At 41.2% G+C, this 16,680-nt stretch overlaps 2 protein-coding genes across 4 annotated transcripts in view; one reads left to right on the plus strand and one right to left on the minus strand.

The window, feature by feature from the left end:
• The window catches only part of boc (BOC cell adhesion associated, oncogene regulated), a 37,390-nt gene extending 29,587 nt beyond the window's left edge, over positions 1 to 7,803 (minus strand). For all 3 annotated transcript variants that reach the window (XM_072688933.1, XM_072688923.1, XM_072688941.1), the window contains exon 1: positions 7,597 to 7,803. The gene's annotated coding sequence lies outside the window, so the exon portion shown is untranslated. The remainder of the gene's footprint in view (positions 1 to 7,596) is intronic.
• Positions 7,804 to 12,644: 4,841 nt separating this feature from the next.
• Positions 12,645 to 16,680, plus strand: part of rpl21 (ribosomal protein L21) — a 260,187-nt gene continuing 256,151 nt past the window's right edge. Inside the window, exon 1 of the mRNA XM_072689237.1 lies at positions 12,645 to 12,654. The gene's annotated coding sequence lies outside the window, so the exon portion shown is untranslated. The remainder of the gene's footprint in view (positions 12,655 to 16,680) is intronic.

Below are 16,680 nucleotides of genomic sequence, written 5' to 3' on the forward strand. Positions count from 1 at the left end.
CGCATGTCCAAAAGTATTTGGACACCTCTTCTAATGAATGAGTTTATTTTGCCTATATATAATCTCAGCAGCAAAGCACTAAGCTGGATGCTCTGGAGCAGCCACACATGAGCCAACGGTCACCACACCAATGCCAGGTGTCGGCTGGAGGGGTATAAAGCACCAAGCGTAGAGCTGTGGAGCAGTGGAACTGCGTTCTCGGGAGCTCCATGATGAAGCTCCATCCAATACTGTTGGGATAAGCTGGACGGGCAGAACTAATAATCCAACATCAGTACCTGATCTCACTAATGCTCTGGTATGGCAGGATGCCTTTTTAGCCTTTCTAGAGGAGTACAGAGAGTAAGTAATATGGTCCATATTTAGAACCCTTCAGACTTCAGAAATGGGTGCAATGCATGAGCAGGTCTCTTCAAACTACTGTTAAATGGTGTATGGTGTAGAGCAGCATCCTGCTGGACTTCACACTGTGGACACAGTATGTTTACCACTTTGCTCATGTAAATGTAAGTACAAGCTGAAAATTTGGATCCTTGCCACTGTGTTTTTACATATTTCTAAATAAAGGTTGATCTCATGGGGAAATGATTGAGTCGGTTCATTCGGTTCACTACTAATCTACACAGTTTCTATATCTGGAAATGAAGCTGCAACATTTTTTTGTGACGACATGAAAAGCAAAGCATTTACACATCTCACGTTCACTTAAAGATGACATTCTAAGGAGTGTTTCAGCCTTACCCGCTTTTTTGAAAGAGTGAAAATGCATGGCAGCCAATCAGAACAGTGATCATTTGCATAGATCACAGTATAAAAGCTTGTTTATTTAAAAAGAAGAAAGAGAGGTTGACAGATCTCATGTAAAAGTGAATTATGGTATAGAAACCCAAACAAGGGCCTCAGACGGGACAACTACATAGTAAATGAAGAACGAGGCCTTTTAAGTTTTCTGGTTCCCCTTTGGAACGATTGAACAGATGTGGTTTGTTTCTGTTCAGTTCAGCTTTCATTCTTCTGCACTTTAAAAAATACAAACTAATTACTGTCAACTACAGAGAAAGACTACAGAGGTAATATGATATGTTACCAGTACTAATAAATAATGTGACAATAGGCTTTACTGAGCACATATAAGACAACACAGTCGTGGGTAACTGGATTTTGTGCAGCAAATTTGTGTGTTAAAAAAGATTCAATCGATGTAATCATAATATTCAACTCATCAAACCTAATCAATAATATCATCAAGAACTGCCGGATTACACGTCAGCATTTCTAACAGAGGTAAATTATATGGTAAAACATTTATCTCACAATGCTAAATGTAAATGTCACAACATTTATTTTCTCTTGGATAAATGAAAATGAATAAAAATCAGTGTTATAATGTCATAAAATATCAATCTATACTATTGAAAACTATGAATAGAAATTAGTTTTATTCAAGAGTTTATTTCAACTCACTTGCCTGCACTAAATCCCATTATACACAACTGAATATGTTCTCTATGAAGAATCACTAAAAGTGTACCGTGTGCATATGTCATTTATATGGTTATTACAGCATAGTAATACCCAGCATTCATTTCCCAATGAATTTGTAACCCCTTTACCTTTCATTCCCTCACTTAGGGTCATGCTTGTGTTTGTTTATTTGTCAGATCACTCACTTACATGAAGTTTATCTTGTTCTGGTATCTTTTTCCCAATGTTTGTATTTGTATTGTAACCAGATTTGAACCTTTAACCTTATTTGTATCTTTTGAAACCTAAAGGCTTGCATATGAGCCCATGCCTCAAATCCTCAACAACGAAGTTTCATTTTAGTTTCATGGTGGATACTGAATAATAAGAGATGAGCAACTAGATTAAGAATGTATTAGAACTAGGCTGTTTTGTGTAAACTGTAACACAGCAGCTGTGCTCTCCTGTTCTCTGTCACAATAAACTCAATAGAAAATATGGATTAAGTGTGACTAAGTGTGGTCAGTTGTGTCAAAACAGACAACATAAGAGGGCAAACAACTTACAATACGCACACTCAAGAGGACTTGCGGTGCGTCTGTGAGTTTAGGAGCGTGCGTGTGTGTGAATGTGACATTGTGAGCTTTCCACTCTTTAAACGAGTGTTAGAGTGTGTGTGTGAATGGAGTGTGTCTCCGTTTCTCTTGGCTTGTCGAGCAGCCCTTAATCTCTGTACAAATATCTACTTCACACACACACACATACATAGGGCTGTTTGTCCTAACACAGTCACTGCTTACTTACTTATTGAGCCTGGAGTTCATCACTGGACTCGCGACCCAGTGCCAGACACACTCGCCCAACTAACAGAGAGCGTGTGTGTATGTTTGTTATCTTTAGTGTGACAAATGAACTTGATTACTAAGGTCTGGTTATTAAAGGGACAGTCCTGCCTAAAACTAGTATTTAATAATGTTATTTGTCATGATGTGTAACATCCCATAGCGCATCAGTATTTTTCCATCAGTGCTCTTTAACTACAACAACTATCACATATCTATTGGCACCCTCATCTTCAGCATAGAAACCCACAGACATAGAGGTTTTAACCAGCTAGGAGAAAAAAAATAAGCCCCCTCTCAAATATCCTCCAGTTGTAGTTTTTCAAAGGCTCCTCCCACCTTTAAGCTACATCATCAAATGGGGGGGTGGGGGGGGGGGGGGGGGTCATAGTTTTTAACCCGTAAATCTCACTCTAGTATCTGCTGCAGGCCTGTAGAAGGCGAATAGGCCTGTTTACAACAGATACAGTGCTAGCTTTCCCACAGTGCTTCTTTAATAGAATGGCTTTTGCAATACTGCTATCTCAGATAACCTCTTACAAATCGCCATGTGCGCTCAAAACATCCTGACCACCGGATTTGGCATTAACAGAATAGAAAAGTCTATTATTTTAAGATAAATAAGAGAATGCAGGCCACACTTTCACATACTGTAAGTAACAATATAATCCCAGTACTAGTGTTTTGTCCACATTATGCAGCCGCACTGGTCAGTGAATAAACCATCAAAGAACTGGCCAACATTTAATCACAAAAAAGTACAATTCAGGCATTTGTATTTTTTCTCAAAGAAGAGAAGCTAATTCCCTACAGTACTACAATCTTTCCTCTACTGCATTCCTGACTACTGTGGGGTCAATTACAGCTCTTTTAAAAACAAGTCAAAACACCATTAAATCTCTAACCTGACCATTTTATTATTAGCATGTGAAAGAACTGTTTACACAGTATCCGAATACAGAAAATAAAAACAACATCTATCTCTTTTACAGATTTCTACATTTGCAAGCAAACAAGTAAATTTGATGATCATTATGATTCATAATTCTCCATGTGCCACATGATGGTCAGACCCTGCTGTCCTTTCTGTTAAAGACTCTGTCACAAATGGTTCACCTTAAGACTCTGTATTTACATTTACATTTACGGCATTTAGCAGACGCTCTTATCCAGAGCGACTTACAAGGTTACCTGTATTACAGATGTGGGCCAATGTAGTGTTAGGAGTCTTGCCCAAGGACTCTTATTGATGTAGCGCAGCACAATCACCAAGACCGGGATTCGAACCCCAGCCTCCCACATAGTGTGGTAGCTCAGTGGCAGGTAGTGGTGTTATCTGTTGCGCCACACCAACCACAAACGAGTGTATGAGGGGCATGTGGCACAGCTGGCCTAACTATTGGGTTCACCTCTGCGCCAGAAACACTGGAAATTGAATCCTAAAAAAAACACAGTTTGGCACAGCTGGCCTAACTATTGGGTTCACCTCTGCGCCGGAAACACTGGAAATTGAATCCTAAAAAAAACATTAAAAAATGGGAGGTTCGGCTGTCTTTGGTAAGAAGGCATGGAACCAAAAATCCCGCAAAATCAGTACTCCAAAGGCCATTACAATAATAGCATATAATGAACAATGCATCATTCAGCCTTAGTGATCAGGTACAGTAAATGTTCATTTGTTCAGAAAAACACACTAATATTAGAATAAACAAATAACTGCAATATGAAAATGTGTTCGCATTAACATTTCTGACTGTCTCTATAAGGAAGCCTGGCGTATATTGTAAATTCCATCCGATACCTGGGTCGGCTGATCAGTATGTCATTAAGTTAAATCACGTGAGCTAGCAGTGGATTTGAATGCCAGGAAATCCGGAAACCAATCTGTTGAAATTCTTGACAAATAGAGAATACGTTTTTTGTTTGCTTTTTATTCTTTTCTAAAATTGTAATACATTTTTATAAATGCTTCTTAACAATCAGCTTAAGTGCCTAAGGCGTCTGAACATTATTGTACATTTGTTACACTAAAGACAACAGCTTAATACAAACACACTCTCTTGTTTGCATAGGTTTGTTTGGCTTGATGAACCAGTAAGTGAGCAGTGACTATTTTAGGTTAGATACTGGGACTGGTCTGAGGCCTTATTACAGACTTCTGCAAAATCAGTGCTGCAAAAGCCAATATCGTGAATAGCAGACGCTATACTGTGTCGTCCTAGCTGCTAGGAAGGGGGCAACAATGTTAATGTGTATTGGAAAATCATTTGAACCAGTGAAATTCAAAACTATCGCTGATACACTCTGAAATGGGTCTCGCATTTGGCAAATCACTGTCTATGTTTTACACTAGGCATCTGGTTGCAGACTATCAGAGTAAATTGGGCAGGGAGGGGCTTATGTCATCTATTTGTCTAAGCAACTTAAATTTGAATCAGGTTACACAGGTAGGTGCAATATAGACATAAAATATAGTGTTGGGAGTCTTGCCTAAGAACTCTAAGCACTGTTGTAACCCACTGTACTACATCAATCTAATGTATGACTACAGGCAAACTGGGCTTTTAGTAATTTATAAATTACACATGTTGAATAGTTTTGGGGATCAAATTTTGCATTGTGTATATCTGCACCCCTAATTATCAACTCTGTTGAGCCGATTTGTCCATTTCTGTCCACATCTGCTAAGCTAAGTATGGCCTATACTGCTTTAAATACAACCATGCAAACTTTCAGAGCACTAAATGCTCACACTCTGACAAGTGCAACCATCTAAAGTGTAAGATTGAGAAACGGGGGTGTTTGGAAACAGCAAAGTGACAAGCTCAACATTCCACTATGAGAAGATAATCCTGACTGGAGAGCATCTCCTTCTCTCACACACACACAGCTCAGATTGTTGCCTGCAGGCTGTTATGACTGCATGAGCGTACCCGCTGAAGCCGACATGAAAGTCTACCCTGAGGAGGTTTTTTTTTTCTTCTTTTGTGAATTAAGAGAAAAGTTACACCCTTTAAGAAAACAATAAGGCTTTCCAAAGGCCCCGCTAGCACCGCAGAGCCTTCATTCTCTGCCAGAAACATGGCGCTTTCCCAATCAAGAGTAGAAGGTGACCTGAGGCCCTGCCGAAAAGACTGATCCTCATGTCCATGAACAGCATTTCAGTGTAGAGGTGGCCGGTATGGCAGTATGTAATGATATCACGATACATGACATCACGATAAGCATTTCTGAGCAGGTCATAGACTTTGTGAGTACATAAGGAGCTGGGAGTTTTAATAAAAAAAGAGATTAGTAAGTAGTGTAGCTGTCTATGGTTTTGAAATCTTTGAAGTCAGGAGGTTGCAGGTTCAAATCCCAAAAATGTCCAAGAAAGCTATGCAGTACTTACAACACTCAATAATTGCATTTAAATAGTTCTTGACATCTTTGAAATGGTGTATCGTGTCTGTTTGACCTTACAAGACCTCAGAAAAAGCCACACATTACTATATGTATTATAACAAATATCAGTTTAACTGCTCCAATAACTACTTTGATTTTAAACTAAGCAAAGCCAAATCACAGTTTGGGTAAAGAACCGCCAACAGTTCAGATCAACCCCTTCCCAGTTCCAGTTTCTTATTTGAACACTGAATGCATTTTCCCTGGACAGAAGGTTCTTGGTAATATGTAAGGTCTCTTTCATTCTTCGCCGAGCTGACACCCAATACCCACATCCCTCCCTCTAATGCGCCTCTATCAACTTTCTCAAATCCCCAGCCCGGCTCTGTCTGGACCCGGCTAAGGGATACCTGTTACACCAAAAGAATTTGGGGTTGTGAGGGCATGTCAGCTGAAATCTGGGCATCCATCTGTGCACAGCTAATAGGCCTTTCACAACGCTCAAACCAAATAAGGTCAGAACACCATGAAAGCCAACAAGATAATCAGACTGGAATCAATTATGGAATAACTTTGATCCACCCGACCGCCAATCATCATCAACAAAAACGCCGCTACCAAAGATTTTTTTACTTAACCCTCAAACTGAGCTTGGGCTGTTTGGATGTATTTTTGCCCTCCTGTCTTTAGCTGCATTTAGCTTCGTTTTTAAAAAGCAGGCCCCAGGCAATTCTCTTGGTAGTTCTGTTGTCACAAAAAATATTTTCTAATACTTGAGGACGGTCTGGTTTGGGACTGCTCCAAATGACAAAATGGCACCTGGGCTGCAAAGGGTCAGAAACTCGACCTCTTACTGCTGAGCACAAGTCGCCCTGAAGCCCTTCATACATCCTGAACGTTGTACCGGCTTCGGAAGTCAAAGAAAATCTCCTTATGCCTCTAAATAGTGCTAATACTTTTCATTAGCTCAAACAGATCTCTAAATCTGCAGCTAATGATCTCAGACAGAGCATTTCCAGCTTTACAGCTGGTCAAAGCCAGATGCCTAAATGCCAGTACTGACTACTTGAATAAATGTGGAAAGGTAATTAGAATTAAGTATCTTTTGCACATTTAAGCAATGTTGGGGAAAATAACACCACATGGCATCTCTGCAGAGTTGATAGGACATAAATATAGGTAGATAACACCTGTGAAGATATAGATAAGGAGGCCTTTTAGAGTTTTGCTGTACTAAGATTTGGGGTGCAAGCTCCAGAATGTCAACTACTGAGGCCTGCTTTATACACTTCACATTTAAACACACACACATGCCTCAGCCTGAACCACACAGACAGTCTATTAATCATGTTTCAATTTAGTATTAGTGTGTAAATGTGTGTGCACACTTATAAACATATTATAACCCCTTTTTCGTCTTTTGCATCGTAGCCCCACTGAGTAGCATCGCTGAGCCAACACGTCTCCACATCACTCCACAGCGCTTCCAGCCACCAACCAACTCCCTACTACTCCAAATATATCCTGGAAAACGTGTGTTTTCCAAACTATTCCGTTCCTATAAGCGAGCCACAAGCCTTAAGACTCACTTCGTTGTCGTTTAGCTTTCATTTCCAGCTTTTTAAAACGGGCCACCGTCGAAAACACAACAAAACACAAGTTGTTGCCCAAGTTAACGTTAGCCAGCAACCGCATCACCATCTTTTTAAAAGCACGGCAACTCTCAGCTCTCTGAAACTTTGCAGAACAAAATAAGCACTTTTAAGACATAAAATATCCAGCATCTTAGCAAACCTAGCCATTTTAGCAAAGTACGATGCAGAAACAAGAGGTCTGGACTACCATGCGTTGCTGTAGCATAGCAGGCTACCTTAAAAAACAAGGAATGTTGTTGAGGGAGACTTACCAACAAACGTGCAGCGAGTTGGAGACGAACTCAGTAGCTACTTCTTGTTTTTTCGGACGTCGACCTGTTTCCAGCAACTTTCTCAAGCTAATCCCTCTAAAGAAACCAACAGAAAAGGAGAATTTCGTCTTTTCCCTCTACCAGTTGAGTAATTTACTGCGGTGGGACCGACATTTTCTCGGGCTCCCCTGCTTTTCGCCCATTGAAAGGCCGTTTTTGGATGACTGAGCTCCACACTGTTCTCCTTTAGCGACGCTGCAGCGGCTCCGCCCACTTTCTCCAGGCTGGAGGAGGCGCTTGAACAATGGGCTACAAACCCCCCAGCCTCCCCGCTGAAACTACTGCAGCTCCACGACTCCAAAACACCGCTAAACCCGCACTCCGCCGAACTCGCGCTGACACACCGTGTCCTCGTCCTTTTCACCCAAAAAATACCTGTACGCGTTGCTCCTAAACGGTTGCTAAAAGATGTTCAGAAGAGTTATAGACACCCAACCCCCCTCTTTTGCCCTTACTACCACTCCTGCCCCCTTTTCTTACCCTCCTGCCCCCCCCCCTCCTCTTGGATTTGGTATGCTATCGGCCCAGCGGAGTTTGTATTGAAGCCTCTCGTCTATTGAAGCCCTCAGTGACGGCGCAGCTGTGGAGGCAATACTACAAGTGGTTATGGGGGGGACACTTATTCCCTCTGTCTCACTATCTACCTGTCGTTTGAGGTTCAGGTTACTGGCATGCAATATAAATAAAATATCCAGACATCCTACTAATTAAGTTCATTCACAGGTGTTCAATATCCACCGAAAAGCTCTGCCCGTAGAATACAATAGGCACTCAGCCTGAGATCACCGTGCCCAATGCCAAGCGTCAATAAGAGGGGGCCCTCAGCATTGGGCAGTGAAGCTGTGAAACCTGTGCTCTCTGGAGTGATGGAGCTCCATTCAGTATATATATATGTTTGTATGTGTGTGTGTGTGTGTGTGTGTACATGTACATATATATTACAAAATAAACATAAACAGGTGACAAAAGGGAATAAAATAGAAATGTGCATATAAATACAATCATAAATAGCTACAATAATAACTAATAATTTTAACAATAACTACTACTACCACTTCTTCTACTACTTCGTCTACTACTACTACTACTGCTAATAATAATCATAGTCATTATCATTATTATTATTATTATTAGTAGTAGTAGTAGTAGTAGTATTAACAATAATAATAAACACAATAATATTTCTAATCATTAGAATAATAACTATAAATACCACTAATACAAATATATTACTACTACTACTACTAATAATAATAATAATAACAATAATAAATACAATACTACTTGTAATAATTGTAATAATACCTACTAATACTACTACTACTTCTAGATACTCTATTACTCCCTCTCTCACTCTGGCTCTCCCACATTCATAACTAGCTCTATAATGAAAGTTTAGAACTAACACTGAGAACAGCTCTCTGAATTAACATTGTTTAAATATGGCAGTTGTTTGCAAATGAATAACATGAACACAAATTTAAACTAGCCAAAACTAGTGAACGTAAGGAACGTGACTGTTGATGTAGTTGATGTAACACACTTTATTTCCCACTTGCCGCATAAAGTGTTCTTTGCCAGTTGCCAAAGGGCTTTTGCTAATAACTATGGCTTCAAACATCATCCATAAATACATATTTGTATTGTAGATGGGAATCATTGTGCAAATAATAGCATTCTTTAAACTTCACATGTATGAACCTCAGAGCAGGTCCCCTGGGTCTGCATTCATCACTGCTATAATCAATGATAAAGCACTCGTTTTGCACTGTTACTTAATAACACCTGCTGTAATCAATCAGCAAATAATACACCTGCAGTTCAGGGAGTCAACAAACACCCCCATGCACACTCCTATTACACGTTAATAACTCCAGCGTTGTTTCACACATAGTTACAGAGCAATGAACCTGAGTATGTGGACGTCTGGGAATGTAAAAGAGTTAAAGTCAAGTTTCTTACTCTCTCTCTCTCTCTCTCTCTCTCTCTCTCTCTCTCTCTCTCTCTCTCTCTCTGTCTTTCACACACACACACACAGACACACACACTGTCTGTCTTTCTGTATCTGTTTTTCTCTCTATTGTTTTCTAATGTGTTTCTTTCTCTTTCTGTCTGTCTCTCTCTCTTTCTCTCTAATGTACTCTGTCTCTCTCTCTCCCTCTCTCCCTGGGCCTTTATTACAATTCATGGTTAAAAGTCGCTGTTAATTGTCAATGTAGGACACAAAAACACAGACACACACACACCTGAACAATTACTTCAGCCTGGAAATCTGAATTATCTCTACTATACTTCAGGTGGACATGTGTGTGTGTAAGTGAGTGAGTATGTGTGTGTGTGGGGGGGGAGCGCTGTGTGTGGTTGCTCCGCTCTGCTCCTCGCATGCCATGTCAGAGCCACATGTTTTTCTTTCTGGTTTGCTTGGCATGAGAGCCGATATTACAGCAGAGGATGAATTCGACTCCTACTCTCATTAACTCCTCAGTCTTACAGCCTGTGTGTATACAGCTGCAGCACACACACACACACACATACACACACACACACACAAAAACATACACACATACATCTGTACCCACAGGCAAGCAAACATGTACAAGTACGTGCATCCAGCCGGATGCCGGGATAGGGACACAGTTTTTACATTAATATTATTTACAATGTGAACTTTTATAATGCAAATTCCAATACAAAAACAGAGACTATACAGTAATTATTACTGTAATCCATATCCAGGGGATATTAGATATTTAGATATTACCTTTATTACGTTATGTTTTACGTTTGCTATAGAAGCATTACACAGCTTAGACCATCACTCTGGACTCATTTCATATTTGTCCACATTTCATATTAATTTACTCTTTCTACATTTACTGTTATTAAATACACATTCACACACTATATGGGCAAAGGTATTGGGACACCTGCTCATTCATTGCTTCTTCCAAAATCAAGGCTTTTAAAAAAGAGCCTTTGCTGGAGTAACTGTCCAGGGAAGGACAGTAGATTGTAGACGTATTGGATAGAACACCATCATTCTACTGCTCCACAGCTCAATGCTGGGGGGCTTCATACCCCTCTAGCCCTGCTAACAGGTTTATGTTTATCTGCTCCAGAGAGTCTTATTCTATTGGCAATATTTCTCTCCATGGACTAGACAAGCTGCGTGTGTGCATTTGTACATCAGTGTACAGAATGGGTGCAACTTAAAAGTTGTTAAATGTATACATTACAAGGGGTGTCCACAAACATTTGGACAGTACATACACACAGAAACACACATACAAATTCACATTACAGGTCCAAATCTGTGTGTGACTGATTCATAATGAAGCACTGGGACATTTGACTGTCCAGCAAAACCAGGAGACCTCAATTCTAGTTCTTAAACTGGAACACAGCAGCTGAAATGCTAAAATAGACACACACACACAGACACACACACGCACTGACATGTATAAATGCACACACATTGTGTGTTTAACACAAACACACATACACAGTCACAGCATACACTAATTGATGCTCAAGTTGGATTCACCTCAGTTCCATTAAAGATACACTATGATTAGGCACTCTGTCATTACTAGCAGGTAGTGTGTGTGTGTGTGTGTGTGTGTGTGTGTGTGTGTGTGTCAGTGTGAGTATAATAAAGAAAACACACTCTCAAGCTGCTGCACTGTTGTTGCAAATTACAGTAATATCAGCTCCCCTAAGTGTGATGCTGATGATGTCTGCACTTTGGAGCTGTGCTGAAGATGTTTGTACATTCTTTAGTAAAAAGGGGTTCTCCAAAGGTTCTCCAGTCAAAGCAACAGTTCTATTTAGAACCTTCGCAACTAAAATAACTTGACTACTTAAATGCTCATTTACCTTGCAAATTCTTCTTTATATAAAAGGAAAACCTATAGTAGATGGTTGTAGATAATAGAATCGTGTTTTTTTATCGGACCAAAAGGGTTCGTCTAGTCTTACAATGCAAAGGACCCATTCAGTGCTGTAGTGCAGAACCCACAAATACATTTTACGGACAAAAGTATTGGAACACACTTCTAAACCATCAAACAGTTGTAGAAAATTACATTTATACATATTAGTGAAAGAATGGGTGGTTCTAATGAGCTCCCTGAATTGCAGCATGATACTTGAACGGGATGCCACTGGCCCCTTCTAAATATTCAACATTCATCCATCAGCTGTGAGAGATATTATTGCAAAGTGGAAGTGGTTTAGGAACCACAGCAACTCAGCCACGAAGTGTCAGACCATGTAAAGTTACAGAGCGGGGTCACTAAGTGCCTATGTGTATAGTGCATAAAAGTCATTAACGCTCTCTTGACTCTCTTGAATAACTGCAAAAGGGGACCAACTCCATTATAATGCCTATGGATTTAGAATGGGATGTCATAAAAGCTCCTGTAGGTGTAATGTGTAGGTATCCAGATACTTTTGTCCATATACTGTATACTTGGGGAGAAGGAAAAGACAAGCAGATGCTTTGAATGTGGAAAAAGTCTATCTGTATTCATTCTAGGAAATGTCTGAACTGTTCAGAGTGGTGAATAGAACCAGCGAACACCTGAAGAGTTGAATGCCGTTTAAAGCTAAGCCACTGATGCCTGAGATATTGTTTTATCACAGTTTTGCCTAAAATACCTTTTTATGTTTTAATACATTTAACTTTTTATAGTTTACCCCTTTCACATTTACCACTACTTTATCCTTATCAACGTTACATATAAAACTCTGACTGGTTTTGGATAGCAAGTAAAACAGCTACATTTATGTTGTAGTCATGCTGACCCCTGATTCTCCTCACCACCCCTATAAAGCAATCAGAAAAGGGTCAGTAAGTTTCTCTACAATGATCCATTTCACACCAACCCCTTTCTGAATCACTGTGTTTACATCTCAAACACTGAATTATGCAGATCAGTGAAATTTGCCTTTAAGTACACATACCTGAGTGAATGCAACCAGTTACCTGTAACCGGTGTGTATCTACAGCACAGAATGCCTTAATGTATTTCAGAGCTTCCACCTGATTGCCCTGCACAGTGCAGAACTGCTGCCAGATTAGTAGCTGCATGCACCTGAATGAGACTCTTTCATTTGGCTTCCTGCTCCTAATTAGGGCAGAAACACTTCACTGGCAACCCCTCTGACTCCATACTACTGTACTACATCAGTATCATTATTCTCAGTGGGTTTATAGAGGGGTTGGGGTTAATAGGAATGTACAGTGATATGTACAGTGTGATCATGTGTAATTATCTCACTGTGCTCACACTAATTATTCCACAGCTAAAGACTCTGGATTAATAAGTGTCAGTGGTGCGGCTTGTTTTCTTGTGGTTTTGGTGTTTGGCGGTGCAACGTGATGCATGTTGAGCTGGATGAGTGATGGGTGTGTGCAGCATTGCAATTAGGCTCTCATTCTAAGACAGTGAAATGGTCTTATATACAGTATGTACACACAGGTACTTATACATAGATATGTATATACACAGATCAGCCATAGCGTTAGGAGAGGCATGTGTCAAGGGATGGATATGTTAGGCAGCAAGTGAATGGTCAGTTCTTGAAAGTGATGAGTGTTGAAAGCAGGAAAAATGGGCAAGCATGAATCACTTTGTCAAGGGCCGAAGTGTGATGTCCAGGCTTCTGGGCCAGAGCCTTTACAAACCATCAGCGGTTTTCTGGTATGCAGTGGCATACCAAGTGATCCAAGAAATGACAACCGGTGAACTGGTGACAGGGTCATAGGCACCTAAGGCTTATTGATGTGATCCATGGAGGCCATTACAGGGCTTAAAAAATAATGTAATGCTAAATGTAATGCTAGACACCACAGGACATCTTCAGATATCTTGTGTAGCCTCAAATGGTCAGATCTGTTGTGGCAGTACAAAGGGGACCTACTGAATATTAGGTGCTAATGTTATGGCCGACCGGTAGGTAGCTTGCTTTCATGTAGATCTGGTGTAGAGGTATAATTACAAACAACCAAAAGGGGTCGGGAGAGATAGACAGAAAGAGAGAGAGAGACATACAGAAAGAGAGTGAGAAAGAAGGAAGGAACAGAAGGAAGATCAGAAAGAAAGAGAAAGAGAGACAGAAAGACAGAAAGTGAGAGAGAGACAGAAAATAAGAGGGAGAGAGAGAGAGAGAGAGAGAGAGAGTGAGAGAGTCGCCCCCTCCCCCCCTGCTATACGCACTGTTGGCTGAATTAGTTCTGGACAAAAGGCTTTGTGGTCAGGCCATGAAAGGGCCATTAAAGCACGCTGCTGCTGCAGAGGCCCGGCCTGCAGGGGACGGCCTCCCAGAATGCCTCTGGCCCAGCATGCAGCGCTCCCAGCATGCATCGCTCCCCGTCAGCGGTGCCCCTTCACCCTCGCAGCGTCATTATAGTGCTGGGCAGATTGTTATGCAGATCATCGCGGCTGCGGATTCTGAAAACGTGCAAAAGAGGGAAAGTGAGAGAGAAAGAGAAATTGAGGGGAATTTGCTGGGCGGTTTGTGGCCTGAGGCTGTGCTTTACAACCACGCTGAGCAGACGCTCACAACCATCCAGTTACTGTGGCATGAATGGGTGGAACATTTCTCTGGGTGTGATGTAGTGTGTATCTGTAGTATGAAATTTGTGAATGTGTGTTTGTGTTGCCCTGTGCATGTGTGTGTGAGTGTACGCGTCTACATGTGTCTATAGCTCTAGCATGGTTTATGTGTGTGTATCTGTCTCGGTGTGTGTGTGTGTGCACTTCAGGAGAATGCAGGGACCACCGAGTCTCAGCAACAGGCTGTAGCCCCATTATTGGGCACAGTCGCCATGGCAACGACCCTTGCGTGTAGTGTCTCCTGCTGACCCTAGCAGCTGTGTCACTTCCTCAGTGTGACAAAACTGAGAGAGTCTCTCTCTCTCTCTCTCTCTCTCTCACACACACAGACACACACACTAGTGTGTATTTCTGTCTATACGGGGTGCTTCCATGTCCCATGAGTGAGAGTGGGTGTGTCAAGTTTAGTTGATCTCAATTATTAACTAAGTTGAGTTCAATTGGTTCATTAAATAACTGAGGAGCATTTACTTTTTCACACAGGGCTTTTGTCTCTGTCTTTATCTTAACACTAACACTTTATTGTCAACACCTAGCAACAGCAAATCACACAACCAATCGTCAACAACCGACAAAATCTAAAACCGACAAAACCTTACCAGGGTGAGTTTATCAGTCACTACCTGTGTTAGCTGGTTAGCCTCATCAGCTGCAGCTGAACAGTATTACATACATTTCTCTGAAGGAGGTTCACCCAAAGCTTCCCTTTACTCAGTTCTATAGGTGATAAAGATTCAAGTCTGTTTACATACCTGTCCAGGAGGAACATCACTAATTCAGTGTCCATCTTCATCCTCTTTGAGTGTGATAATTCCCTTGTTTTCAGAAAAGCATATACAATATCAACTATTGTTTGGCACATTTTTTTGACATTTTTTACCGCATTATCCAAACAGATGAGGGGTGGAGATACTGGGTGTGATACTACATTTGGATGCTCGCTTGCTGTCAGGACATGGTTGGTACAATTAAACGGGTCAATTTTCTTACTGTGTCTTTAAAGCTGACATATATAAAAAATTCTCTGTTCTTATTGGTTGTGCTTTACTGATGCTTCATTCAAAGAGCAAACTGAGATGAAATACACTGTGATTTCAGTGAGGATGGGCAGGGACAAACTGTTGTGGGCTAAATAGATACACTTAGATACGCTGCCACCAGTTTGGTCCTGACAGATGCCTGGGGGTAGGCTCCGCCCCTGCCTCTAAGTTCGGCAGGATCTGTAAGAGTCCTGATGGTGCAAGACCTGGGCTGATGACGGGGCCTACGCCAAGACAATCCACAATTCTAACTTGTTAACAATTGTTCCATCTCATTAATAAATCCACGATTTACTGCCCTCATGTCTTCTGGTAGAAATGGATATATTTAAATGTTTGTTTGTTTTTTTGTTTATTTCTTTTTTTTTTCACCAATTTAGCTGAGCCAATTACCCCCACCCCAACCCCCCATCTAAGAAATGCAATGATCCCAACACTAGGAGGGTGAGGACAAGCACATGCCTCCTCTGATACATGTGAATTCAGACACCACCTCTTTTCAAACCACCAATGCAGCAATCGCTAGGCAGCCAACGCGCTCAGAGGAAAGCAGCAGATCCCTAACTCTGATACATCAGCCAACAGACGCCAGTGTTGAGGGGAGAGTGAAGAGGGGAGAAAGCACCATCTACATACCCAGAGGGATCATTGCCAATTGTGCTTTCTTGGGTTCCAGCTGCTGGTGGCAAAGCAGCATGACCTGGGATTCGAGCTCCTGTTGTAGCACCATAGTTACCATACATGGCCTTTATGAAGGGTTAGTAAAACATTATGAAACTAACAGTGTTTACACACTTCGGAAAACGCAGTAAGGTAAGGAAAATTGGATTTTTATGATATGGGCCCTTTAATATTTATGTTCATTTAACTGAAAACATTTAACCCACCATGAGGGGGAATGACCATGAAGTCTCTAGCAGCATGTTAATCATGGGGAGAGGGAGGGCCATCCTATCCACCCAGACAGAGAGACCAATCTGGTATTTCGGACTCCCGTCTGCGGATGGCTGTGGCATCACTCCTGATAAGAAGACCCCATAAACGAACAAAGAGTGAAAGTGCCCATTCACACAATCCTAAAACATAAAACATACAAATCACACTTCAGTATAGCCAAACATTCCACTAACCTCCAGCTCATGCTGTTACACACACACACACATGCCTGTGCAAATGAAAGCCTTGTGATCCTAAGCCTCAGCCTCCAGGACACTTCATTTCCTGCAGTATTATTGATGTTATTATTTTTCAGAGCGGGAGAATGTGAGTGTGTGTAATATGCTTTTATTGTTGTTATTCCTTTGTGATTACTCCGTCAGGGCCGGGGCGGCTGCTGCCGTGGCAGTGCTGGATTGTGTGTGTGT

The sequence above is a fragment of the Salminus brasiliensis genome, chromosome 1 (assembly GCF_030463535.1).
Source record: "Salminus brasiliensis chromosome 1, fSalBra1.hap2, whole genome shotgun sequence".
Taxonomy (NCBI): Eukaryota; Metazoa; Chordata; class Actinopteri; order Characiformes; family Bryconidae; genus Salminus; species Salminus brasiliensis.